Genomic DNA, 24,740 nt, shown 5'->3' with positions numbered 1-24,740 from the left:
TAAAGGCCATAGGAATTTGCTGCTCTCCAGGTAATACTTATAGCTTCCATATTGGTACTGCACCGTCTCTGTGTGGTATCCGATCCCAGCTTTGTTCTATCACAAAGTGCTTCCTGTCTTGAACTTGGCCTGTTTGACTACATTTCTGCCTTATGTATCGTACCAATGAACAACAACTTCTCAAAGTCAATCACCCTATACAGTCAGAAGTTGCTGCCTTGCACTCTGCTAGTCGTCCAGGCTCCAACCAAGCGTGCTGGACACACAGAGGGTTCACCACCCCATTAGAGAATTCTGTGACACATCAACTTATCACCACACAAAACTGAACTGGTTGTAATGGCTTGGTGTCTTTCCAGCTGTACAGGTGAAGTAACATTTACTAATAAGGTGTGCCTGGGCATCTGGGAAACACGGCTGGCCTCTCCTCTCACTACGACCGGCCCATACTGGGACCACGGGGGCAGGCCCACTTGGGCCCCTTAATGGGTTATCACTTCTCGGCCTTCTGGCTAAGATCAAGTTTACTTGTTTCTTGGTCAGGAGTGCTAGTGAGTAGGTGGACGGCTGCCTCGGCCTTCGGGGTTCCTGCGGGTTCCCCTCATGCTGCTATTGGGGTAAGCATCCACCGAAAGCGTGAGAAGCGATCACCTCACTGGTTTACCAGTGGAGGCTCGGTGGGCGTAGAGAGTTTTGCATTTTATGCAAATAAAGGCGAATGTAGCCGTTGCTATGGAGGAGCCATGGGGCGAAGAGGGAGGTATTGTACCTCCATACGCACGTATTTCTAATGCGGTGCGGATTATTTTTGGTGATGAAAAGGATGGTTTTCTTCTGAAGTTTGTTACGGAACAAATTTTGTTCAATATGGCGGGAGTGCAAAAAGCGGAGGTAATTGCAATTTATGACTATGTTAAAAGAAGGATGTTTGATGTTTTATCTACAGAAGGAATTTACCGGGACTTTCTGGTGAAAATGGAAGAAAAGAAAGAAGATCCCAGGTTGGTAGGAGTTAGTTTTATTCCGCACTTTAATGAAGATACTGTTCTTGTGGTCCGGATGTTCTCTCCTTATGTGCCTGTCAGTGAGATTGTTGTTTTTCTTAAGCGTTTTTGTTCAAGTGGAAAAATATTGGGTAAAATTATGAATGAATTTGGAATTTGGACTGGCAAGTGGAGGTTTTCAGTCCGTTTTATTGATAATGTAAGGCCGCCGGCGAGGTTCCGACTAGGGAAGGTGAATGGTGAACTATTTTTTGCTGGAATGCCATCCTTTTGTAGGAAATGCAGAAGGTACGGGCATGAGCAAGATGACTGTAAAGCTAAGGTGTGTATGGTATGTGGTTCTTTAGACCATGCAGGTGTGGCATGTGCTGAAAAGAAAAAGTGCCATTTATGTGGAGAAGAAGGACACTTGTACATGTTCTGTCCCTGTCGGAAGGTTGGCAGTGAAAAAATGAAAAAATATGGTAAAGGGGAAGCAATGGTCGAGGAGATGGCTGAAGAAGAAAAAATGGAAGAGGAAGAGGTGAGTGAAGTGGAAGATGAAGAAAAGAATATAGAAGGTGGTGTTAAGCAGCCTGTACCCATGAGACCTGTGCATGATCCCCAGAAAGAAACGGTAGTGAAGAGAAAGAGTGGAGTTATGAAAATGGAGGAAAAAATAACTGAGCCACAAAGTATAATGCTTTCAAAAAGTGAAAGTGGGAAGAAAGAAGAAACTCAGGTGCTGAAAAAAAGGAGAGAGGAAGAGCAAGAAAAAGTGTTGAGAAGTGTACAACCTGGGGTCTCTAGAAAAGAAACAGAGACTGGGGTTTCGGAAGAAAAAATTAGGAAAAAGGAAGTGATTGAAGAGGAAAAAGCATTGAAAATCAATACGGAAGGGGGTATTCCAAGTAGGATAGAGTTGGAATGGTTAAGGGGAGTTTTTGGGAGAAAATATAAAGATACAAAGGAAGTAGAAAAGTGGGCAAGAGGCATTATGCAAGTGACTGGAGGTAGGAGGGGTATTGTTTCGAAATTTTTTGGGGCGCCGGATTGGATGGACAGACTGTTTCACAGGGAGATAGATTCCATTTGGAGGTATATGTTAAGGTTTTTTGTGCAGATGAAGGTGCCTAAAGAAAAAGAAATGGAATTTTATAGAACGCATTTTTTATAGTGATAGTTAAAATGATAATGAAATATTTTAATTTTTGTTCTTTTGTTTAAATATAAAATATATAAATATGTAAATTGTTTGTCCATTTCAATATTTTTTTATTAAAAAAAACGTTTTTATTATGATGAAGAATGTAAAAGTTCTTGGATGTTAAGAACTAAAACCGTTGTTCTGAAAAAAAATGTAAAAAAAAAAAATAAAAAAAAATCTGTTCTTATTAGTTTAATATCTGATACGTCCCCGATCTGGGGACCATATATTAAATGGATTTTTAGAACTGGGAGATGGAAGTGTATTGCAGTGCTTCCAGGAGTGGTGCAACTCTCTTATATGGTACTCCAAAGACAGAACAAGACAAAATCCTCCTCAGGAAGAAATGGCGAGAAATGGCTGCAAATGGCAAGATGTCACTTGATGTCACATCTGACTGCCAAACCTTTGGCCTTGGCCATTTGGGATCCTCCTCAGAGGAATGCTTCAAGCAAGCCCTCCCCTGTTTGCTTGAAGCAGATCACCAGCCCAGGTTTAAGCCCACCAATGCTTTGTCCTTAGAGCGGCGGCGGTGCCCGAGCGGACTGGCGTTTTGGAGGCGGGGACATGCAAAACAGACAGATGCTGATGCGGGCACCTGCCAGCCAGGTGTGCCTGGGCATCTGGGAAACACGGCTGGCCTGTCCTCTCACTACAACCTGCCCATACTGGGCCCACGGGGACAGGCCCACTTGGGCCCCTTAATGGGTTATCGCTTCTCAGCCTTTTATCTTAGATCTGTAACAGATTGACACTAAAAGGCTTGCTCAGTAGGCTACCTACTGTCCTCGGCCTTCCGGTGTTTCCTTCGGGTGCACTGGTTGCTGCTATTGGGGACAGTGCTGGCCGAACGGTATGAGAGTGATCGGCTCTTTTCTGATCTCGGTCAGTAAGAGCTTTTGGATGTCCACTGCACAGGTATCGGTTGCAGTTTAAGGTGTGGTTCCTGGTTCCTGTAATTTGCATTTATGCAAATGGCTGAGGAGAGGAGGAATGGTGCTATCCGTGGGCCTGGCCCTTTTGAGCCGAGGATTACCAATTCGTTCAAGATCGTCTCCATAGGAGGATTGGTGGACCTGGAAAGTCTGGTTTCCAAGGTGCTTTTTCAGAAGCTGAATGTAAAGCGGGAGGAGATTCTCTACCTGCAAGAGAGGAGAGGATGTGAGTTCTTCCTCACTTTCACCAATGCAATGGCCTGCAATGTCTTTTATGATAAGGTAGTAGAAAACATTGATGATCCTGATCTTGATAACCTTTATTTTGTGCCTCTGTACATTGGTGGGGAAATACCCGTAACTATCACGGTGCATAACCCTTTCTTGCAGCATGAGGACGTAATGTACTATCTAAGTTGAGTCTGCCAAAAAGTTATCTTTGTGAGGAAGGAGGTAAATAAATTCAAAATCTGGAATGGCAAGTACCTTTTTAAAGTTGTCCTTAAACCCAACACAGCAGCTCGTGGCGGAGTCCATCACCTCCCAGCTGTCATTGTGCTTGGGAAAGATCGTGTCTTTATCAACTACAAAGGCATGCCCAAATTTTGCCGTGAATGTAAACAGTTTTGGCACACCGCAGATGATTGTCCCAACAAAGGCATTACAACTTGTAGGAAATGTGGTCAAATAGGTCATTTAGCTAACGAATGCCCTAATGAAATAATTTGTAATGGCTGTGGCAAAGCTGGGCATTCTTACAGAGAGTGCTCAGACAAGAAATCATATGCACAGGCCGTCAGAGACCTGTCTAATCCTATCTTTTCTTCAAGGTTTCATCGGTCGGAAGAAGGTAAAACGCCTGGTGTGGAGGAGACCCAAGTGCCTGCCACCCCGGAGGCAAGCCAACAGGATCTGGCTGTCCAGGAGGAAAGTGTGAACGAGGTGACAGCGCCAAAGGGGGAGGCACGAAAGGTCAATGAATCCCCCAAGGCTGTGAGTATTGAGGTTTGTGAAGTTACTCCTCCAGACCCACCTCGGGCCCTAGGGGAACCAGTGGAGAGTAAGGTGGAGGAGGAGGATCACATGGATGTATCTGCTAGTTCCAGTAAGCGTAAAATACAAAGGGACAAATTGTTTAAAAAAAAAAGCTCAAGAAAACTGCAGATGATGAATGTAAAATCCTGCCAGAACTGAGGGAAATGGCAGAAAGCATACCAAGGCCCTCTGAAACCATAGTGGAGCCTTTAACTTATCCTCTTTCTCCCAATCAGGAAGCAGCTGTGCTCTCTGGGACGGGAAGAATTGAGGAGTTCCCCTCAACCAACAGGACGGGCCAACAAAGTGGCGCCGGTGACACTACTCCAGACTTGCTGATCTCAGAATCTGATGAATCAAGACCTGGGGATTTTTGATTTAAAAATTGGTTCCCTGAACGTAAGGGGATGCAAAAGCCCGAGCAGAAGGGTGGTTATTTTTGATGTCCTGGAAAAATTAGACATTTCAATTTTCTTTTTACAGGAATGTGCCCTAGATCACGATCCCAATTACCATCACATCGCAAAACAGTGGAAACCAGGAGCGTCCATCTGGTCAGAAGATAATAGCAATCCCGCCACTGGAGTTGGTATCCTGATCAGAGGTAATGCTATTAAAATCCTTAGTTTTTTGGAAATTGTACCAGGCAGAGCCCTGGTGGTCAAATGTCAGTATGACAACTTTATTTTTGAAATCATGAATGTTTACGCTCCTGTGGACAAGCATGAAAGGGAAACTTTTTTGCAAACAATACAGTTTTTTCTTGTCAACTCCAACCCAACTGTAGTCTGCGGGGATTTCAATTGCCTTCTGCCTGGGGAGAGGAGAGCAGGCTCTAGGTCCCGCAGACAGGATAAAACTTCTTTGATTTTTAAAAAACATTTCCACTGATTTTGAGTTACAGGATATCTGGAAATCATGCCACAGAGGGGACCCCAGATATACGTGGGGGAATACCCGCTCTAAATCCCGGATCGACTTTGTTTTTGTAAGTAACAAATTTCAAGTAATTAATGCTCAACTGCAATCCACGATTTTTTCGGACCACAAAATGGTAATCGGAAAAGTCCGGATTCCTGGGACTGTCAATGGGAAGGGGGTGTGGCGCCTCAACACTTCCCTACTGGAAAATTAAGTGATTAAAAAGAAATATGAAAAGCAATTTTCCAATTACCAGAAGGACAAAGGCAACTTCCACTCCATTATGGAATGGTGGGACTAGGTTAAATCCCAGACAAAGGCCTTTTTCTTAAAAGAAAGCATACGAGAACCCAGGAACAAACTTGATTGGTACAAAAAATTAAATGCCCAGCTGCAAACATTCATAATGCTGCAAAATAGAGGCATAGAGATGCAAGAACAGATTAACACCCTCAAAACTAAAATAAGTAATGAAATTAAGCAAAGAGGGAAACAGATCATATATAACGCCAAAGTTCACACCATGGAAAACAATGAAAAATGCTCTCGTTTCTTTTTCAAAAAGGTAATGGGAGCAAAGCAAAAGGTCACCAAATTAAACAATGCCACCACACAAGCAGACATGCTTAAAGAGGTCCAAAATTTCTATTCCCAACTCTTTAGCAAGAAACACATGGATCCTAACATTGTACAAGATTGTCTGGATAAATTAGATCAAAAATTGGGAAGCAATGACCACTAAACATTACTAGGTAACATCTATGAACAGGAGGTTTTTGAAGCAATCAAAGGCTTCGAAAAAAATAAGTGCCCTGGCATGGATGGCCTCCCTGTAGAATTTTATGTACACTTCTGGCATATTATCAAAAATGATTTTGTCACTGTCTTGCAGTCATCTACCGAAGGCAACAACATTCCGGTGTCATGGAGGAAAGGAGTGGTAACGCTCCTTCCCAAGAAAGGAGACTTGGAATCCCTGGAAAATTGGCGCCCAATCACTTTGCTCAACTGTGATTACAAGATCTACGCCAAAATTCTGGTGGGTCGTCTCAAAAAGGTATTGGACAAAATCATTAATTTCAACCAGGCATGCGGAGTCCCAGGCAGGTGTGCCCACGATAACCTAAATTTCTTAAAAGATGTTATTTGGTACCATCAAGAAAGGAGCCAGAAAATAGCCTTGGTATCTCTGGACTTCGCAAAAGCCTTTGACAGAGTTTCCCACGATTTCCTGTGGGCTGTATTGAAGAAAATGAACCTGCCAGAGGGCTTCATAAAAAATGTCTTTTCCCTTTACAGTGACGCAACCAGCCAGGTTCTGCTTAATGGACACCTATCGGACACCATCCCGCTGGAATCCGGAGTAAAGCAGGGCTGCCCGCTGTCCCCCCTCCTCTTCGTGTACGCCTTAGAACCCCTGCTGGCCCTTATCCGGAAGGAGAAGACGGTAAGAGGGGTCCACCTGCCGGGAGGTAGTGGGGACATGGCAAAGATTACAGCTTACATGGACGATGTAGTAGCAGTCTGCACAACCGAAGCTGCTATTAACAGAGTCTTGCTCCTCACTAGGATTTTTTGTTCCGGATCTGGCTTTCAACTAAATTTAGGAAAATGTGAATGCCTAGCAATAGGAAATTGGCGGAAAACAGATATCCAAATTAAAACAGTGGAATCTGTCAAAATCCTGGGAGTCCTTTTTGACACCCACAATAACGGTAACGCCAGCTGGGAAAAAATTAAAACCAAAATTGTGCAAAAAACGGAATATTGGAAAACCAGAAGACTGACCTTGGAGGGAAAGAATCTTATCGCCAAGGCAGTCTTGTTACCTCAAATGTTGTATTTAAGTTTAGTCTTTCCACCAAACAATAATGTAATCCGTTTCCTAAACAAAATCATGTTTCGGTTTATTTGGAGCTCTTCTGCAGAGAAAATCAAAAGAGAGATAATGCAGAAAGAAAAGCTGAAGGGTGGTAAAGGGTCACCTGACCTAAGGAAGGCATTGTGGGGTGGCTTTTTCTCCCTGTGCTTTAGGTGCCTTAACGAAAAACACAACCATTGGAGGTTTTTCTTAAGATATGCTGCCGGGCACATTTTCAGGAAAAGGGGTTGGTTTAGGCCAACCCAAAACATCCCAATTTTATTAATACCACCAAAACAGTACGTGATTTTGGAAAAATTTATCATAACATATGACTTAAAACACCTGGATCTGGATGTTCTAAGGAACTATGCTAAACTTAAGATGGCAATTAAAAATGACATCACGACCCCTGTGGCCAATTTTAGTGAGGCAAAATCAAAGAGCATTTGGGGAATTGTTAACCAAAATTATTTGTCTAACGAACTGAAGGATATTGCCTGGCAGGTCGCACACGAATGCCTACCAACCAGAGCCTTCCAACACAACAACTTTGCATCTTATGTGGAACTGCACGTATGGCAGAAGCATGTGGGAGATGGTAGGTCCATCTTTAAAATTCCAATTCGGCCTACAAAAACTCGACCATCAGTCAATAATGTACGGTGTCTTTGAATCCTTTCCTCGGAAGAAATTTAAAACCCTCTGGATTTCTGTTAATTGTTTAAAACTTGCTCTGTGGAAGATGAGGAACATCTACTTGTACAAGTCTGACTGCATAACAACCCAAGACTGCTTGAAATATGCTCTAAGCAAGATGCATGACTTCTTTCTCTTGGACTGCAAAAAACTGGGGACGCCCAGTGCAATGAGTGAATGGTGTCTGTGTATGTGGAATGCTTTGGCCAGTAAATAACCTTGTTTTTCCCTTACAGGCTCAGTTTGGAAGAAGTGTCTACATGACCTTTTCACCCCTTCCTTTGTCTAACTTATCCCTTTTTTCCTTACAGGACCATTACAGCCCTGTTTAATTTTGGATCTGGTTATAAATTTGGTTTTCTCTCCTTATCTTACCCTTATCTTATCTTATCTTACCCTTTTCTTCTCCTTTATAGGTTCACAGCAGCCCTGATTCCAATTGGATGCTTCCGGTCTAGTCATAAATATGTTTTTTCTCTCCTTGCCTAATTTTCTTTTTTGTTTTTGTTTTTTTTTGTTTTTTTTCTCTCCTACAGGACCACAACAATCTCTCAATTCAAATTGAGTGTTTTCAATCCAGTCATAAAAATGTTTTTCTTCTCCCCTTGTCTAACTTATTCTTTTTTCTCCCTACAGAACCTCAACGGTCTTGATATAAAATTGGGTGCTTTTTGGTCTAGTCCCTAAGTTAAATGCCGGCATAGGCAGGGTTATATCCTTTCCCTTTAGTTTCTAATAGTCTCTGGATTATGAACATTTGGAAGAAACATATCACTGAAGATAATTCGAAAATTTCACCTTCCTATCAGTTCCTTAGATTAAGTGTCATGTTTTTATGCCTAAAATGCTTTCTTCATATTAATTTGTCCTTATTTGGTATATAACCTTAGTTTTTGCGGTATACCTTTTTGATATATAACCCAGAGCTTAGCAAGGCATATATAAGTCCTTGTGAGAAGCCCTGGGTTCACACTCTTTTTGAACAAACATTGAAATGGTTAATGACCATTAACGCAGGAATTGCGTTCTCCCGGAATGGGAATTTTTTTTCAGCTCCTTGTTGAATTGACCTTGGAGCCATACCCCTCCTATGGGGAGGTGATATTATGTTGGTTTAAGATTATTAACCACAAAGCAGAATGGTTTTGTACTAAAAACACACTTAATATATTTGTGAAATTTACATATTACTTGTATGACAGGTTACAAGATGCTAATGAGAATTTCTTTGTACAAAATGGTGCTGCCTTACCTCTGAGTCGGGCGACCATGTATTCTTTGTACTTTATCACAATGTACCCTCATATCCTGTAATAATGACTTTTGTGTGATAGTGGTCATGTGATGTTTATATGCTGTTCTTTGTTGATGAAATTCCAGATTATATCTACTTTTGCCTTGGATATATGTATATATGGTCTTGCCCGTCCTCTGATAGGCGACCATAAGTGGTCTTGCCAGTCCTTTGATAGGCGACCATTAAAATGTGTGTAAATGGTCTGGCCTGTCCTCTGATAGGTGACCAAAAAAAGAAACAACAAATGTTTTCTGCTTTGGCCAAGCCCTTCCCCTAGAGGTGGGTGGCCTTATTATGCCTGTTTTCTTCCCCCCTGGGCTGAAGCCCTCAAGTTTACAGATTTTTTTTTCTACCATTGGAAAACAACAAGAACTTCCTTTTTGCCAGCTGGCTTGTTCTTTTCATTGGACTTTTGAAACAACCCTTTTGGGAAACCCTTTCTCATGGACTTTCTGTTTTGCCCTAATATGGACTATACCTTTGGCCTAAATGGACTTTGTTTCAATCAGCCTAAATGGACTTTACTTCATTTTTTGACACTGGATTTATTTACCTTCTGAACGGAACCTTTGTTTTGTATTATGTTTCTGAAAAATGAATACTTGCGTTTTGTACATGTGATTGTTATTGTTTTATACCTTTATAATAAAAATATAAAAAAAAAAAAATCTGTTCTTATCAGTGTTCAGGGTGGAACGGGCATTAGCATTCTTGAGGGGGGATGCTGTGTCCTAGTACCTCTGTTAAGGACGGTCTACCTCTGGTGTAGCTCTGTAAGGGGCGGCCCTATGCAAACCTGCCGGCCTTGTCCACCGGAGGAAGAGCTAGGGCCTGCCCTGATAAGGAGCTCCCAGGGGTTTTGACTGACCCGCTGGTGGGAATGGAGAAAAACTTGGTGTTACCAATCGGTCTGACAAGCGGTCAAAATCTCGCCCCAGTGTCGTACCCCTGGAGTGGCGAACCAGGGGCACCTTAAATCACTTGGGTTTGGGACCCCACTTGATTTTTGGCTGCACTATGCACGTCACTGTTTATATTTTGGATTCGGCACATCGCCTTATTCTGCATTAGCTGCGGCTAGTGCAGAGGGGCAATTTTTAAAATCTGTTGCCCTGTGTGTTATGCACAGAGCACTTATTATTTAAATGTTTTTTTGTGTTGTCACTGGTGTGGTATTTGTGTGCCACTTTTTTGATGGAGGGTGCTATTCCCTTATGGGTTAGCCCTTTTGTCTTGGGAGAATGCCTTGGCCTAAAAACCAGGCGCTCTCCCCTAGTGGGAGTCTCTCTTCGGGAGAGCTCCCATCCTAGTATCTGGTGGGACCTGCATGGGTGAAAAGACCCCTCTCTGGCTTCGGTCAGGGGGGCATGAGTGTCCATCCCGGCTTCGGCTGGGTGGGCTTAGTATCCAGCCCTCGTCTGGAGAAAAGGGTGGCCCTTCCTCTTTTGAGGAGGGATTACCAAATAGTACCCCAGTGCACGTTTTTTTGTGTGGTGTTTTAGCACGGATCGCGAGATTCGATTAAAAAAAAAAAAAAAACCATTTACTAATAACCCAATGAATATGGCGGACCAGAAGAGGACAGATGACGCAACATTCCTGTAGAATAATGTTCAAAGGTTTCAGGACTTGTACCATTGCAATATATGCAGGCACAGCTCTTGATGGAATCTGGGATACGTGTATTTAGTTTTTGTATCCCAAAATGTTTTGTAGATAAGAGTTGGTGTAAAGCAGACAGTTGGTGCATGATTTGCTTTAAAAGTAAACATATCATAAGGGAGTTTATGGGTTCTACTTGATGAAGTTGACCTAACGATGAAGGGTTGCTCACCTGCCAGAAGATCACTTGCATTGCTTCCTTTAACTTTATCAGGTGTGACCTCTCTCAGCACCTTAGGAAGAGGAAACTCAGAATTCATACTCATTGGGAGTGTCCCTATTAGATGTTATTTTACCCTTCAGCAACATAGCTCAAGTGCTTTATTTCTTGTCCCAGAAGTAATAATATTCTTATTTTTTTGATTATTAAATATAATTATATAAAGTCAATGAGCTGCACCCAGCAACAGTCTGGTATTTTAGATGTCAGAAGATTTCATAAATCAGCAACATGCATTAAAAACCTAACATGTATATAGAGTTTTTTTTATTTATTTTTGTGAAAAACAGATTTTAGCAAGAAAATAAAACTATCCTTCGAGCCGGAATCGAACCAGCGACCTAAGGATCCCTGCACAATATTCATCTACAGTCCTCCGCTCTACCAGCTGAGCTATCGAAGGAATTGACACCACGGAGTCTCATATCACATCTCTGTACATGTCACTGCTTCTATTACATGGTGATTATTATTATCTAGTCCATGTTTCAACTTTATGTGCTAGTTTTAGATAATTGTACAACAGTTCGCTGTTGGAAGATTAGAATCTTATTATTAATCTTTATTATTTATGGATTAAAGGGTTACTGGTGGGAGAATTTATTAAATGATCACCACATCCCTAATAATTGTGTAAATCCAAAATCATTTTTTAAGGTGCTAATCAATAAATAATAATAGAATTTATAAAAACATCTCTTGTCATTTTATTTTGTTCCAAAATGATTTAAAAACATATACAACACTAATAAAACGCAGTACTTCTACAGTGCAATACATATAATCCTTAATATTTGAAGACATTACTAAAATAGGAAAAAAGGACTTGCGTTGGCCGGGAATCGAACCCGGGTCAACTGCTTGGAAGGCAGCTATGCTCACCACTATACCACCAACGCTCCATGGAAATCAATGTATCTACAGTACCCCTAATTGTGTCCTAAAAGTAAGTAGGATGATCAAGTTAGGACAAAGATGATACAGAGTTTAGTAAAAGCAGAGAATAACTGCAGCCCTATTACTGATCCCAGAAGCAGGAAACTCCATACATAGCAGTCCTCATTAGTATAGCTAAGCTTCTGGAGTTCTTCAAAGGAGTGATGGTAACTTTGTGTGTATATGACATGCAGTCACACCTGGCCACTCCTGGCTATCTCTATATGTGCCTAGGAGCAGTTTTTAGTATCAATCACAGCGTTTGATGAACACTTTTTATTTTATCATCAGTGTAGTTCACTGAGCCACATGAGATTATTGGTCAGGGGAGCCCAATACGTGAATCGTAATCTACCTGTAGATTGCAAAGCAAGGCGAGTGGATTGCGGAGCCCTGCCTTTCAAAATAAAGTCTACTGGGCAGAGGAGTTATTAGGTCCAAATACCATTCCACCATGACTGATGGATCATTTGGAAGTCTGTTTGAGGCTGGCTACCAGCAACTACTGTCCGGACTATGCAACTGGCTTATTCCATTCAGTTTAAGATGTCATCGGAGTGAGGTAATGGCCAAAAATGTACAGAATTGTATTGTGCCGTACATGTTCATGCTGTTATGCAAGGTAAACAATATATATTTTTAATATAAAGTATACTCGGTATATATATAAATAAATATATGTTTAGCACTTTTATTGTTGGTAGATCATTTTGACTTTGTCATTTTAAAAGTAGCTCGTAGGCCAAAAAAGTGTGAGCACCCCTGATATAGGCCATCTCTACTCATCAAACAAATGCAATGCAACCTCATTCAGATGAAAGCAAAAGGTGATATAAGATGGTTTCCACCGTGTTTCCCCGAAAATAAGACCTACCCCGAAAGTAAGCCCTGTTGGCTTCTTCGGAGGGTGCGGTCACATGGTACATGGAGGGATACCAAGAGAAAGGAGAGAGCAGAGAGAGAGCAGGAGATTTTCAAAGCACTGGAGCAAGGGGTGAAGAAATCGCAAGGTTAATTAACCTACTCTGGTGTGACACTACAACTAATGAGAGGTTGGTGGATTTCATTCATTTGGAGCAATGCATATTTTTGTTTTGTTTCTGGAAGTTTTGTTTCTGTGTCTGCATGTTACTCTATGAGTCATATGTTAATTGTCAGCACATTTTCTTGTTATGTTGCACTTGTTTGCTTATGAAGCTGTTTTTTTTTTTTCATTAATCATTTTTGTTCATTCTTATTCTTGACTTCTTGTATACAACAGAAGAAAATCTGTGATTTTGACAGGTCACAGGTATCACAGAGGTATCTTTCTATAGCATTGTAATATTGGTTACAGGTTTTGTAATAGGTTGTTGTACCGTAGTGCTCTAATACTCTAGTATTCTAAACACATGATGTTTTGACATATTAAATGTTAAATATTCAAATATATATCCAGACACTTGATTAATAATTGTGAATAATAAATAAATAAGACATCCCCTGAAAATAAGCCCTAATGCGATTTTCAGAGGTAAAATTAAATTTAATAAGTCCCTCTCTTACTTTCAGGGAGACACAGTAAGCTTTTCAGAAAACCTTAAAGAGAAGCCCGTAGTCGGCAGGATTTGAACCTGCGCGGGGAGACCCCAATGGATTTCTAGTCCATCGCCTTAACCACTCGGCCACGACTACACCACAACTACATGTATTGATAGGCCTACACAGCTCCATAACTTCTACCTTTTTTCAAAAAATTGAAATAGAAACAATGATGGAGGTTGTCTCATCACTTTTGATTATAGGCCTTCTCCAGTCATCTAACAAATGCAATACAATCTCATTCAGGTGAAAGGAAAAGGCTGGCCATAGAAGTGTGATTAGAAGTCACACCCAGTTACAGCACAGCAAACCACCACAACACAACTGCATGTATGTGTGTTCACAAACTGACCCCCAAACAACTTCTATACGGTTATTTAGGAGAATGGTTGAATTTTACAGCATATCCAAAATTAGCCAAAGATGCAGATAGGGATATTCCCTAAAATGTGGGTAATGTCAAATATCTGAAGCGGCTCTAATCTTCTCTTAAAGCGTACCTAAACTCAGAAATTTCTTTTTGGGTAGACAACCCTTTTATGTCAAGTAAAAAACAAGTGTTGTTGTTTTTTTTAAGTGCAACACCCTTTTTTTTAAAAAACAAAAAGGTGCAACATCGCCCCCTAGGCGATTGAGAATGAATGGGAGCGCAAAGCCCTCCGGGATAATATGTCAAGCATCCTGGGAGGCTCTTGGGAGCCTTTTCGTGCGAGGAAAATTTGCCGTTCTCAAGCATGTGCAGTGAGATCGGCGAGGTTTTTTTCCAACCTACGTCACCCGATCTCGCGACTGGGTTGGGTGACGTAGGAAGAAGAGAAGAAGGTGGTGCCACCCGGACCGCCGGCTCAGGGGCACATGTCGGGTTGATGTGGGACCCGATGCAAGATACCCCCGGATGGATCAAACTGCCCTTAAAGGCCCTTAAATTTTTTTTTTTTAGCCAATTTTCAGTTTAGTTCTTCTTTAATGTCTCAATAATATTTGTCTCCGATCTCTCCAAACACAGACTGCGTTCTCTAAGTTCGTCGTTTTTACAGCATAAACAGAAAAATTGACTTTCCCAAGATTGATAAGTGTGAATGTTTTTCACTCATGTGAGTGGTGAAATTTGCTTCCACCTAGAAAGTAGTTTGCCTTCATGGTTCTTGCTTGCTTTGAATAACTAATGTGCTTTATTGATATTTTCAGAATCCAGCTAACAGTTGTGGGATGTTTTGTGATGTTTTTTTAGAAAACAATTCACTCGTAGTCGGCAGGATTCGAACCTGCGCGGGGAGACCCCAATGGATTTCTAGTCCATCGCCTTAACCACTCGGCCACGACTACATCTTACTTCTGCTTTATGTTGTTTGTTTTTGTATATGCAGGCACCATGTGACAATGTAACATATAATAAGTAATATATGGAAGTGTGGACATGTAATACACTATATACCATACATTATGTGCCAGTTTGTTTTATATTAGCATGTTACAGATATGTTTTTGTAGAGCAGTGAACTGTAGTGGTGCTGCCTTGTGGATGTCCCTAAAGCAGAACTAAAGTGAAAATTAAAAAAAATGATGCCTACCTTTACTTGTACAAACCCGTCAATCCCCCCAGAGCTGGCTTCCAAACGGCCATCATTGTCCCGGTTTCTTGCTTTGTCCCGGCACTTCCTCCGATCCGGGCACTGCCATCTTCGTTGCTCTCCTTCCTTTTTCTGCCTACGTTACCTGATCTCGCACTACACAGGTGCAAGTATGACGTTGTTTTTGTGAAAAAAGAAAGTGCCAATCTTACTGCGCATGTGGCATCAGCATGGCACATACCGCCACTGCAGTAAAGACAAAAGGAGAGGGGCTTTGCCTTTGTTTTTAATATAATTTATTGAAAAAACAAAACATTTAAAGGGTTATCTACCCTTCTATATAAAGTGATAACTGTGGTGATAGGTCTGCTTTAAGTCGCTGGTACAATTTCAGCTCAAATTACGTTTTTTTCTCAAGTAAACATAATATAGTAGATCTATACTATATAATATATTGATATTGTTTGGATGTAAAATTGATACTTTGCTTTCAGTATCATGCATGCTGTTAACTACTATCAGAGGTACATGCAAAATGCAATGGCCTGATGAGCTAGGAATAGTGGAGATATGATATTAATAATAATTCCAGTAAAAGTCAGCAGCTCTGTTTGTGGATGCTGACACATAGAAAGTGTTGTCTTTGTAGCAAGGATTTTATTTGTGCGATGTTTGTAAGTTTTAATAATAAGTATTACGCTAGGGCAGTGTTACTGATACCAATGATCTGTAAGGGTGACATTCTTCTTACTGGCAAGCAATGTAAGAGGAATTCTTCGCACTGACCACCACACTAATGTACTGTAACCTGTGAATATGATAATTATAGCAGGGGTAACCCTAAAAAGCTTAAAGTCAGGTCAAGGGTACCCCCATGCAAAAAAGGTTAGGAAACAGGGGGTGTATTTATACGTTTTTTCCCCTGTGTAATCAATCCTATTTTCATTCATTTTATTCGCCCATCCAAAATTTAACTATTTCTAAAAATAACTAGAATTCGCTTTAGAGGCATTTTTACTCTTGGATGGAATTTGACCCTGTCGTCAGTAGGAAAGTCAGAATTTTGTAGTTTGTAGAAATAAATTGTCACCATATATGCTGGAAATGTCCCAAAACAAAAAATGAATTAAAAAACATGATTGTATTCAAAATGCACATTAAAATATAGGTGGGAGTTGCTGAAGTAGATTATTGCCGGATGCTTTCATATTAATTGCAAAGCCCCTGAACATAACATTGTCACCAAAATTGCTAGAGAGTCAGTGTACCTATAGGAGAATTTTCCAAGTAAAACAAAAGGTTTAGATGCTAATTAACCTCCCCAGCGGTAACCCTGATTGTGACTCGGGGTGAGAAAAATATGCTAAAAGCAGTAACCCCTAGTCACACTGGGGGTAGCTAAAACAGCGAAGATCAATAATAAATCCAGCCTTACCTGATCCATCGGCATCCTCCTTCGTCCTCCATTGTCCCTTGCGGGGAGTTCCCGGTGACGTCGGTGCGTGCAGGCGTTCAGTTCGGGCGTGGCAGGAATTTCAAATTGATTTGTATTACATTTAATACAAATCAACTGTATTGAATTCAATACATTGGATTTATATGTGTAAAAGCAGTGTATTGTCTTTCATGAACTTTTATTTTACAGTATAAAATAATAGTCTCAGTATAATATTTATTTTTAGTTTATTTAATTTATTATTTAGACATGATTTTGTGTTTCAAACTTTATTATACTCATACTATTATATTATACTGTAAAATTAATTTTCAGGAAAAACAATGTACCGCTTTTAGACATGTAAATCCAGACAGAAATGAACCTCCCAGGAGGTAATAGGTTAATTAACACCTGAATGTCCTTCATTGGCACTCCAATAGGTTTTTGTCTTGTTTTACACTTTCACACATTCTACTGAGTGGAAACTTATTGCATGATGGGCTGGGTGGCTGTTGTAGAACAAAATACAGTTTCAACTTAGCCACCCCTACTTGTCCACCCAGCCTGTCTATCATCCTTCCTGTACAGTGCTATACCCCATGCTTGTGTAATGAGTTTGCTAGCTAAGGCTCCATTTTCCATGCAACTGTCTCTATTTACATGTCAATATGCCCTGGTTTTCCTCCTGAGGCTGTGCCTAAGTTCACACCTGCACCAAATGTGCAGTATGTACTCCCTAACATTAATGAGACATCAGCCATTAAACTGACTTTGTTAGCTAGTGTGAAGAAATGTGGAACCTCCCCAACTACTGTGGAGTGATAGATGGAAAAATGGATAGATCACTGTGTTATAATTACAAAATTATTTTTCAACATCATAATCATTAAATGGCAATGTTTTCTGAGGGTGTAGCCATTCAGCAAACTCATTTATGTAAAGATAAAAAAAAAACTTAAAATTGCAAGAAATTAGTGACACAATTGGAAGCCTTAACGTTGCTTTCTTTGCCTTAGACAATCACAAGTATCCACAGAAAGACCTACCTAACCAACAAAGAATCTAAGAAGACATTTTCTTAGAGCAAGATGTCGGGAAGAAAATGGTTTTGGTCTTCCAGCTTAAAGAGAATGGTTTTGGTCTTCTGGCTTTAGGAGAATGGTTTTGGTCTTCTGGCTTTAGGAGAATGGTTTTAGTCTCCTAGTTTCAGGAGAATTATTTTAGTCTTATGGCTTCATGAGAATGGTTTTAGTCTTCTGGCTTCAGGGGAATGGTCTTGGTCTTCTAGCTTCATGAGAATGGTTTTGGTCCTCTGGCTTCAGGAGAATGGTCTTCGTCTTCTGGCTTCATGAGAATGATTTTGATCTTTTGGCTTCATGAAAATGGTTTTGATCTTCTGGCTTCAAGAGAATAGTTTTGGTTTTCTGGCTTCAGGGGGATGTTTTTAGTCTTTTAGCTTCAGGAGAATGGTTTTAGCCTTCTAGCTTCAGGAGAATGGTTTAAGTCTTCTATATTCAGCAGAATTATTTTAGTCTTCTGGTTTCAGGAGAATAGTCTTTGTATTCTGGCTTCAGGAGAATGGTCTTGGTCTTCTGGCTTCAGGAGAATGGTCTTGGTCTTCTGGCTTCATGAGAATGGTTTTGGTCTTCTGGCTTCATGAGAATGGTTTTGGTCTTCTGGCTTCAGGCTTGTGTGAGCTTTCCTTTACATATAAAGCTTAGGACAATTTGTCTGAATAGATTAATAGCATAAGCATACTTACACCTACTTGGATAGAAGATTTACTTTTATGAGCTTAGCCACACTTGAGCCTATTTAGATTACACTCCTCTGCAAAATATTCTCCCTACAGGATGAGCTTTATTAAAAACCCATTAACTTAGGGCCGTGACATGAAACTGTTCTTCATATGAAAGGGGGGATCCAGGATGGGTAAGTCTTTTCAAACTATGCCTTTTCTCTTACTTTTATAGGTGTCTTTTGAGTGGGAAGACATGTTAAAATGGCAAGAAGAGCTGAAACAGATCCTGGATCCTTATTGGTTGCTGGTGATGTAAGAACCTGTTTAAAAATACTAAGGGAGTGGGCAAAAAAGTTAAACTGGGAGAGGCCTACTGCTGAAACCCAATATGCTGACATCATACTATGTTGGAAGTTTAGCATTAGGCCATGCTCCCTGGCCATTCCTGGAGAGTGGAAATCCAAATGTGCGGGACTTATACCAATGCAGTTTATAAAGGCACAAAAACCTGAAGCTAATAACAAGCTCAACAGGCAAGGGTATTAGGAGTATTTCTTAATTAGAGGATGTGGCAAAACAAAGATATTGAACCCAAGGTAACCAGGTCAAAATTAATTTGAGCTTTATTGCGTGAAAGGAGAGTGTGGGAGATCTTCAGACTCTTTCTAAACATTGCTTAGCAGCAGTTAAGATAAGTTGCATGAGACAAAAGTGAACAGTGGTCAATGAATCCTGAAAATTACAAATGAGCAAGCCAGCACATCTCTGGGGAACATCTCCAAAATCTGCCCCTACCTGCCCCTAGAGGCCACCAAGATCCCACAGTCTTATTTTTTGTCTGGACCAACGGTCCCCAACCGGTGGTCCTGGTCTGCGGCTGTGCACCCCCCGAGTGGGGTCAGGACAAGGACCCTGCTGGGAGGGCACACTGGCCAGAGCGGCAGATCATGTCCCCCATATGAAACCACAGGCTCAGGGAAGTGGGCGGGTAGTGTCTTTGGACACAACCCACCCACTCTCCCATCGCTGGCTCAGAGCTTGGTATAAGAAGCAAATAACTGCAGCCATATGTACTGATACCAGCAGCAGGATGCACCATATAAGAAAACCTTGTTAGCAGAGACAGTAGGGTTGCCTAATTGGGCGGCAGTCATTTTGCTCACTCCTTTGTGTTCTTTCAGACCTACTTCTGGCCTTGTTTAGCCACTCCTAGATATTCCTATATGGTCCTAGACATAAATGTTGATGACTTGATGAGTGTAAATGTTTTTCCCTGTTCAGATGTTGACATTTGTTCCACTTGCTGAGTAGTTTGTCTTCATAGTTCTTGCTTCCCAGAAGAATTCAACAACTGCTAATAATGATATTTTCAGAATGAAGCAAACAGGAATGTGACGCAAGGTGGGTTGTGAGCATTTCATATGACCATAAATGATTAAAACCGTAGTCGGCAGGATTTGAACCTGCGCGGGGAGACCCCAATGGATTTCTAGTCCATCGCCTTAACCACTCGGCCACGACTACAACTTGCTAAAAAAACCACTATAACACCCTCAACAGCATAGCTTGTAGAGTGAGAATGTAACTAGTGTTGGTCGGATATTTGCTATTCGCTCGAATAGAGCAAAAAAATTCGGCTGGTCGAATGTCAAAGTCGAACACCATTAAAGTCAATAGGAGGAAAAATTCGGGTTTTTTTCAGCACTGTGTAGAGCTTCTACAGCCTCCAGATGTAAAAAGATACATTATAAAAGGATACATAAAAAGAAAATTGTAAAAAGATACATTGTAAAAGGATACATAAAAAGAAAATTGTAAAAAGATACATTGTAAAAGGATACATTGCTTTCAATTAGCTGTGACTGCAAAGTTCCCACGGGCGAGGAATCCCACAATGACATTATGATTCATAATGTCATTGTCGGATAACCTGTAAAAAAAAAATAAAGAACAAGTTAAAATAAAATTAATTTAAGATTAATTTTTTTTTAAACTTTTTTTATTCCCGAATTTTTGCTGTCGAATCCCGTGTTTTTCGGGTCTGGTCTATCCAAATTCGAACAGCCATATTCGGGTCGAATATAGGGACAACCCGAATTCGAACATCAACACTAAATGTAACATACAACATGACATATAAAAAGTGTACATACTTCTGTCCTCTATTATTCATCCTTCTTTGTTTTCTTCCCCCCTTTTTTTTCTTTTTCCTACTCCTCCATTGATGTGCCTTGAAATTCCATGTCTCAGATAGTTACAATGCTAATGATGTTTCTTTGTTGTTCACAGTCACAGTCATATGTAATGCTTATTGAAGGAACTTTTTTGTTCCTAGCTACCTCATAACCAGAAGAAATGCCTTTTGTCAATGTATTTATTGCCTGTACATTGTAATATACTGTAATTGCTCAAGAGTTATATGCTTTTGCTTTGATAATTGTTTAATTTATATTAGATATTTCTTGGCCTTTTCCTTTATGTTTATTGCTTATATTTGTTTATTTGTTATTAGTTAACATTAGTTAAGACACAGTGTACATAGTGCAGCGTTTATCCAGTGGGGATTTTTTCTGGTTTGTTCTGGTGGAGCAGTACGATGTAGTGGTAATCACTTCAGATATCCTTAGGTCACTGGTTCAATTATTATTATTATTAAACAGGATTTATATAGCGCCAACATATTACGCAGCGCTGTACATTAAATAGGGATTGCAAATGACAGGCTAATACAGAGAGTGATATAGGAGGAGAGGACCCTGCCCCGAAGAGCTTACAATCTAGTAGGTGGGGGAATTTCACACACAATAGGATGGGAGATATGTAGTGGTGGGAAGTAGTGGTGGTTTCAAAAAACAGAAGAAGACAGGTAGGCAAGTTTGAAAAAATGGGTTTTGAGCGCTCTTTTATATGAGCAGAAAGTAGGAGCAAGCCGAATAGGACGAGGAAGACCATTTCAGAGAGTCGGGGCAGCTCTAGAGAAGTCTTGTATCCGTGCGTGTGATGAGGTTATGAGTGAGGAAGTCATTAGTAGGTCATTGGAGAAGCGAAGAGAGCGGCAGGGGGAGTATTTTTTTACCAAGTCAGAAAGGTAAGTGGCACAATAACTGTGTAGGGATTTGAAGGCAAAGCACAGGAGCTTAAATTTGATTCTAAGGTGAAATGGAAGCCAATGGAGAGAACTACAAAGAGATGCAGCAGAAGAGGAGCGAAGGGAAGAATGGATGAGTCTGGCAGTAGCATTCATGATAGATTGTAGAGGAGAGAGTCGGGTTAGTGGAATACCAGCGAGAAGGATGTTAAGGTGCGTACACACTTCCAATTTTTATCGTTCCAATCGAACGACGAACGATCGATTGGGCAAAAAATCGTTGGTAAAAAAGTAACCAACGACGCCGACGAACGAGGAAAATTGTTGGAAACGAACGACCGGACCGACGGATTGGATTGGACGACGATCGTTGAACATCGTTCGTGTGTACGGTCGTTCGTTGATCGTTCATGGTCAGAGCATGCGTGATGAACGAACGTCCGTTCACTTTCCTGTCGTGCACATAGTTCCTCTATCGCTTAAACGATCGTATCTATTGTGTGTACAATATCTACGAACGATCGTGTCGTTACCTCTATGTGCAGGATCGGTGCTATACGATCGTTCATATATATCGTGCAGGAACGTTCGTCGTTCGTTTTCCGACGATAATAATTGGAAGTGTGTACGTAGCTTTACAGTAGTCCAGACGGGAGATGATAAGAGCGTGTACAAGGAGTTTGGTGGTCTCAGGGGACAGGTAGGGTAGGGGCGAATTTTCAATTCAAGCAATAGAGGCAGTTTTTTCCCAAGTAAACATATTAAAGTGGATCTATACTCAGATATTAGATGCCAGGTTTGCTAAATTTATTAATAATTATTGCCTGGATAAAAAGCTGATCTTTTGCTTTCAGTAGTTTTAGTCACACACATAATATAAGCATGCAACTAACTACTACATGAGCTAAAGTAAAAGGGACCTTTGGAAAAGTCTTTTCTGTGCCCCTGTGCAGGAAGCCAGCTGCATGAAGACATTATTGCCCAGTATAGTGTGGTGGACCATGAATGGCCAGTTCTGAGTATCCTGGATAGAGCCCTGACTTTATCCCTATAATTCAAATTGGCACGATGATTGAGAGGTAAGTCTTCTCGTCATTAGCTGACTTCACAGCTGCTTTTTGTTTAAATGAGCTAACTTTCTTATAGACGTGCTCCAAAATCTTGTGCAAACCTTCTTTGGAAAATGGAGACATGATAATAATGTCCAAAGTTTGAGAATGGAATATCAAACAAGATGTTTGAGTCCAGTGTTTCCAAACCTTTGAGCATATAGTGTATAACTTAGAGTCTTTAGACATAACCTGATGTTGGAGGTAGGGGAAACTAACCAGTATTACCTGGACATATAAGAAGGTAAACAAGATCATGGACAATGATGGTTGTAGGTAGGAGAAACTATATTATAATGTTCTGATGAACTATTAGATGTCACCATTATTACTATTAAAGATAAGCGAATTTCCCGAAAATTCGATACGGCCGGTTCGCCGAATTTTCCGAAAAGATACGATTCGATCTGAATTTATTTGCGGCGTATTGCATTAAAAACGGCTATCTCCGAATATTTCGCGGTTGCCGTGCAGTCCCCATTCATCACCTGTAGTGCTCTGTATTCTTAGATAGTGAAACTCTATCTAAGAATACACAGAACAGCGCTGCAACAGCAATCGCTGTTGCCTTGCTGTGCTTTTACTATGTATTATTAGATAGAGTTTCTCTATCTAAGAATACAGGGCACTACAGGGGATGAATGGGGACTACCAGAGATGGTAGTAGAACTGCAGAGGTCATCTGCAGTTCAGTTTCCCACGTGATGTCACATTTTGAAACTGAACTGCAGATGACCTCTGCAGTTCTACTATGATCTCTGGGCGCTATAGGTGATGAATGGGGACTAGCAGAAGCATAGCACGGCAACTGCGATTGCTGTTGCGGCGCTGCACTATGTATTCTTGGATAGAGTTTAACTATCTAAGAATACAGGGCACTTAAGGTGATGAATGGGGACAAGTCCCTATTCATCTCCTGTAGTGCCCAGAGATCGTAGTGGAACCCCTAAAGTCCTCACACGTGCAGCTGCCATTTCAGGAAAAATTGCGATTCGTTACCACGAATCGTGAGGAAATTCGGATTCAGAGCAAATGGAATTTTTTCTGAAATTCGGATTGAATTCCACTTTGTGACCTTTGATTCGCTAATCTATAATTACTATGTAAAGATTATTATTTAATTTCAAGTCATTATGTACTGTAATCATTTCAATTACTATTAGAAGTAAAAAGGGCACTGCATTGGCCGGGAATCGAATGCGGGTCAACTGCTTGGAAGGCAGCTATTCTCACCACTATACCACCAACGCTATACAAGCGCCCTGTATACAGGACCCCTCTGCCTGACCTAGCGCTAAGCATGATGTTTAAGTTACAAAGAAGAAACCTGATAAAGTAGAGAGCTTGGTATAAGAAGGAAATAGTTACAGCCATATGTACTGATACCAGCAGCAAGAGGCTCCATATAGGTAAACCTTGTCAGTATAGCAGAGGTAGTGGGGTTCCCTAATGGGGCGGCAGTCATTTTGCTCACTTGTCATGAAAAGCTTAGTCGACACAACTTGAGCCTATTTAAATTACACTCCACTGCAAAATACTCTCCCTACAGGATGAGCTTTATTAAAAACCCATTAACTTAGGGCCGTGACATGAAACTGTTCTTCATATGGAAAGGAGGATCCAGGATGGGTAAGTCTCTTCCAACTGTGCCTTTTCTCCCACTTTTTAGGTGTCTTTTGAGTGGGAAGACATGTTAAAATGGCAAGAAGAGCTGTTAGGAAGAGCCGGAACAGATCCTGGATCCTTATTGGTTGCTGGTGATGTAAGAACCTGTTTAAAAATACTAAGGGAGTGGGCAAAAAGGTTAAACTGGGAGAGGCCTACTGCTGAAACCCAATATGCTGACATCATACCATGTTGAAAGTTTAACATTACGCCATGCTCCCTGGCCATTCCTGGAGAGTGGAAATCCAAACGTGCGGGACTTGTACCAATGCAGTTTATAAAGGCACAAAAACCTGAAGCTAATAACAAGCTCAACAGGCAAGGGTATTTGGAGTATTTCTTAATAAAGAGTTTATTAAGGTGTAAAAAAAAATTAAGAGGAAGTGGCAAAACAAAGATATTAAACCCAAGGTAACCAGGTCAAAAGAAATTTGAGCTTTATTGCGTAAAAAGAGAGTGTGGGAGGTCTCCGGACTCTCTCTAAGCATTGCTTAGCAGCAGTTAAGATATGTTGCATGAGACAAAAGGGAACAGTGGTCAATGAATCCTGAAAATTACAAATGAGCAAGGCCAGCACATACTGTGCAACATCTCCAAAATCTGCCCCTACCTGTCCCTAGAGGCCACCAAGCTCTCACAGTTTTTTTTTTTTGTCTGGACCAATGGTCCCCAACCGGTGCTCCTGGTCTGCGTGCACCCCTGAGTGGGGTCAGGACAAGGACCCCGCTGGGAGGGCACACTGGCCAGAGCCGCGGATCATGTCTCCCATATGGAATCACAGGCTCAGGGAA

The 24,740-nt window shown here is 41.0% G+C and overlaps 6 non-coding genes across 6 annotated transcripts; 1 reads left to right on the top strand and 5 right to left on the bottom strand.

The window, feature by feature from the left end:
• Positions 1-2,322: 2,322 nt before the first annotated feature.
• Positions 2,323-2,507, top strand: LOC140330190 (U2 spliceosomal RNA). Its single transcript, XR_011920663.1, has one exon. It is a non-coding gene; the product is annotated as a U2 spliceosomal RNA (small nuclear RNA).
• Positions 2,508-11,133: 8,626 nt separating this feature from the next.
• Positions 11,134-11,223, bottom strand: TRNAY-GUA (transfer RNA tyrosine (anticodon GUA)). Its single transcript is given in 2 exon segments — positions 11,134-11,169; positions 11,187-11,223. It is a non-coding gene; the product is annotated as a tRNA-Tyr (tRNA).
• Positions 11,224-11,647: 424 nt separating this feature from the next.
• On the bottom strand, positions 11,648-11,719 carry TRNAG-UCC (transfer RNA glycine (anticodon UCC)). The gene has a single exon. It is a non-coding gene; the product is annotated as a tRNA-Gly (tRNA).
• Positions 11,720-13,348: 1,629 nt separating this feature from the next.
• Positions 13,349-13,430, bottom strand: TRNAS-AGA (transfer RNA serine (anticodon AGA)). The gene has a single exon. It is a non-coding gene; the product is annotated as a tRNA-Ser (tRNA).
• Positions 13,431-14,581: 1,151 nt separating this feature from the next.
• TRNAS-AGA (transfer RNA serine (anticodon AGA)) lies at positions 14,582-14,663 on the bottom strand. Its single transcript has one exon. It is a non-coding gene; the product is annotated as a tRNA-Ser (tRNA).
• Positions 14,664-19,529: 4,866 nt separating this feature from the next.
• TRNAS-AGA (transfer RNA serine (anticodon AGA)) lies at positions 19,530-19,611 on the bottom strand. The gene has a single exon. It is a non-coding gene; the product is annotated as a tRNA-Ser (tRNA).
• Between the last annotated feature and the right edge of the window lie 5,129 nt (positions 19,612-24,740).

Source organism: Pyxicephalus adspersus, chromosome 4 (genome assembly GCF_032062135.1).
Source record: "Pyxicephalus adspersus chromosome 4, UCB_Pads_2.0, whole genome shotgun sequence".
Classification (NCBI taxonomy): domain Eukaryota; kingdom Metazoa; phylum Chordata; class Amphibia; order Anura; family Pyxicephalidae; genus Pyxicephalus; species Pyxicephalus adspersus.
The sequence above is the reverse complement of the archived record's forward strand: the minus strand, read 5'-3'. Positions and strand labels throughout refer to the sequence as shown.